Raw genomic sequence first — 4,136 nt, forward strand, 5'->3', positions numbered from 1 at the left:
TGGCGACTCCGCTGGGGAAGCCTCGAGAGTCAGTCCCATTTAGTGATGGATTATTTCTAAAATGATAGTTTAAAATTACTTCATTACCCCTCGCTTGTATGATAATATGTTTTACCTAATTGGCTTTAATAACTGTTGGGTGTTTAAATTTTCGCAATTGTTTGAAATATAAACTGCACACGAACCTTTGCACACAACAGTTCCCTCTATACCCGGGGGCATGAGTGGAAAGCCATAGGGAGTGGATGCTAGTACGGCCGGTTGTCGAATGGGTCTATAGGTGCCCGTAGACCGTTGTCGGAAAACATCACTCAAGGTGAAAACCATGAACTAGAGTCCGACAGTGCGTTGGAGCTTTCCATCGACTTACGACGAAAGGGATTGGGTCCCTATAATGGGGGCACCTTGGGGGCCTTAGACCGGTGAGAACAGTTAGAACCTCCTTGAATATGCACTTGTCTGCAGGATACCCCTACCTCGTGATTCGCTCGTGACTGTTCGTGGATGAGTGAATTGTTTGTGCATTGTTTATGTGACATTGTTTGAGCATACATTGCATTCTTTAAACATACAACATTCCCCTTTTAGAATAAGAATAAATAGGAATAAGAATCTTCCATTACATGGTGTTAACATCTACCCTCATCACATTCATGTAGGTAGTTTCCCTTTTCACCCAAAAAATACAAAAAACAAAATACCCAAAAAAAAGAAGTTATTTATCCAAACCAAGCAATATCATGCATCATCTTAGGAGCATCCTGAAAACATGATAATGCTTAGTTGAATAAACACAATGCATGCATATTCAACGCCATCATCTCATATCATGCATTCTTATCGAAGATCATGGAGGGATCTAGGGGAGTGCAAGGGTAGTTGAAGAAAGTGGACTTCTTGTTATACCGTGCCGAGAGGTTGGACCACCTCTGTTCTTTGATGCCACATGAGGCTCGTGTTGAGTTCGAGAAATCATATGGACGAGTCCTCGATTTGATGAAGATATGTGTGGATCCGGCCTTTCTGAGAGCATTGGTTCACTTTTGGAGTCTCGATCTGCATTGCTTCGAGTTCCCCCAGTTTGACTTAGTTCCTACTCTCGAGGAGTACGAGCTCATGCTGCGATGTCCCAAATCAGCAGGAGTCTATGTTTTTCATGGTAATTATGTGGCCATGGAGAGGGTCGCTACTCAAGTCAAACTACCATCACGATCATCTGCCTTAGTGGGGAACGACAATATCAAAGGTTGGAAGCTCGCTATGATTGAGGATCACCTTTCTTCCTTAGCTGGTGAGGGAGATTGGTTAGCTTTCAACAAGACTCTAGCGTTAGCCGTGTTTGGGATAGTCCTATTCCCCTTTCACGCTAACACAGTAGACCATGCCGCTATGGATGCTTTCTTCGCATGGGACGTGCACATGAAGAGTCCCGTGCCTGCCATTCTTGCCGACACCTTGCTTTCTGTCAACATATCTCAGCAGAAGCAAGGGAAGATTATCCGATGCTGCACCTCCTTGTTATATGTGTGGAGCATCACACACTTCTACGCCTCTAGTCACATGGGGACTTTCCCCGATCCGTTGAGGAGTTTTTCGAAGATCCCCGTATGCCGTCGTTATGCTTCCGAATGGAAGGAAGAGATGGAACAGTGGAGCATCGAGCACTTCACATGGGTTTGTCCTTGGTTCCGTCCGAACAACGTATTGATGAGATGCGGCAGTTACCCAAGCGTACCTTTGATGGGCCTCAGAGGTTGCATAGCTTATTTACCTAGATTGGCTATGAGGCAACTTATGAGGACTCAGATTGTTCCTACTAAAGAGGAGCTTGGAGGATTGTGTTTCTCCTTTGATTCCGAGCATCAAAGGGACATGCACGCTGTCGTTAGAACATGGGAGAGACCAATCTACGAGGGAGATCGAGAGCTTGGAAAGCCTCGGGTATCCGTCTCCACCGACTACGAGACTTGGGGGAGCGAGAAGGGAGTGCCCCAACCATCCACCTCTTGTGCAACCGCAGTCACGAGGAGGTTGCTGCAAGAACAAGTCGATGCCTTGACCAAGAAGCTGGAAATCATGGGAGCTTAGATGAGAGTTCTTGAGGAGAAAAGCGAAGAATCCAGTTTCGCCATTGACGGTCTACAAAGGCAGTGCAAGAAAAAAGACCATGAGATAGAGCGGCTCAAGGACGAGTGTGCTAACCTTAATGAGAAGGCTATTCGGGCATCCAAAATGCCAAAGGTCGAACCGAGTAGTCAACTCCGAGATGTCGACGCAAAGATAGCACGCCTTGAAGCCGAGTACGCAAGGCAGGCACAGTTGATCAAGGATATGCAAGATGATCTACTCTTGACTCGATCCGATGCGCAGCAATGGCGGGAAGTTGCTCAACAACAAACCGCAAGCCTTTCCGATTTTCGCAAGAAGGAAAGGGAAGGATTAGCACATATGGCTAAGCTCCGAGAGGAGAAGGATCGAGCCGAAGACGAGCTTAATGAGCTGCAAGCCATGATCAACTACTATATTCAAAAGGCGAAGGACGCTCAAAAGATTAGTGATAATATGAGCCAAGCGGTCCATACGCAAGCCAAAGCAATGGCCCGTCATGTAGAGGAAGCCGAAGTTGAATGGAGAAGAAACATGAACCCGCCTGTGGGTTTCTATCGGCTTTTCTCATTTTGTAAAAATTTGCTTCGAAGCATTGTATAATGAGTTGTACACTTTCTTTGATTAATAAATCAAATTTTTGAGATCTATGAAATCTTTCAATTGCCTTTGCATTTCATAGTCATTCATTTGCATACATCTCTCCTAGTAATTCATTAATAACATTAATAAAAAGAAAGGATTAATCGATGCGTATGTTCAGAATGGATCGCACGCTGTTTGTTATTAAGTGTAAGCCAACAACCGCGCCAAGCGAACGCACATCAACTCCGTTGTTGGTAACCAAGACGAATAAAGGGGAAGGTCCGACACCGTTGAAGATCACTGCTCCAAGACCTTTTCCCTACGAATCGAATAAAGCTGTGCCATGGATATACGACATCCATTCTTCTGCCGACAGCGATATCTCTAACATCGCTGGACTTGGGGGCATGACTAGGAGTGGCAGGATCTACACTCCCGAAGATCTTCATGATAAAGCTCCCAAGAATAAAGGAAAGGAAAAAGAAAAAGAGAAAACCGAGGAAAATAAAGAATCCGAGGAGGAGACTGACGAGCTGTTAAAATATATCCGACAGAGCGAGTACTCCATCGTGGATCAACTTCATAGGATGCCAGCAAAGATTACTCTATTGTCGTTGATCCTAAGCTCCGAACCGCATCGGCAAGCTCTGTTGAAAGTCTTGAACGAGGCGTACGTGTCACACACTATCTCCCAAGACAAGTTTGAGGGGATTGTTAGTCACATCACGGCTAATGATCACCTCACTTTCACCGATGAAGAAATCCCCGCTGAGGGACCGAATCACAACAAGCCCTTGCACATCTCTGTAAAGTGCAAGGAATATCACATCGCTAAAGTCTTGGTGGATAATGGATCTTCCTTGAATGTGATGCCAAAAAGAACGTTTGATCAAGTGGCAATCAAGGGAATCCAAATGCGCCCGAGCAACATGATCGTCCGAGCTTTCGACGGTTCTAAAAGAGAAGTGGTGGGAGAAATCAATCTTCCAATCCAAATTGGACCCACCATCTTTAATGTCGAATTTCAAGTGATGGACATTACTCCCGTGTACAGCTGTCTCCTCGGCCGACCTTGGATTCATGATGCGAAAGTTGTTCCCTCTACGCTCCACCAGAAAGTCAAATTCATAGTGGGTGACAAGCTGGTGACCGTACAAGCCGAAGATGACATACTCATCAGCAAGCCATCTGCCATACCTTACGTGAATGCAGCAGAGGAAGCTCTAGAGACCGCCTTCCAAGCATTGGAGATTGCCAATGTCGAAACGTTTCCCCGAGAAATGAAGAAGGTAGCCTATATGCTCACCAAGAACGGATACTTGCCTGGATAAGGACTTGGCAAGGATTCCCAAGGAATTCCCGAGCTACCCATTATTAAGGATAATCTGGGGAAACAAGGGTTAGGATACAACCCTAATAAAGATCAAAGGACGAAGAGGAACCAA

The sequence above is a fragment of the Cajanus cajan genome, chromosome 10 (assembly GCF_000230855.2).
Source record: "Cajanus cajan strain Asha chromosome 10, NIPB_CcT2T_4, whole genome shotgun sequence".
NCBI lineage: Eukaryota > Viridiplantae > Streptophyta > Magnoliopsida > Fabales > Fabaceae > Cajanus > Cajanus cajan.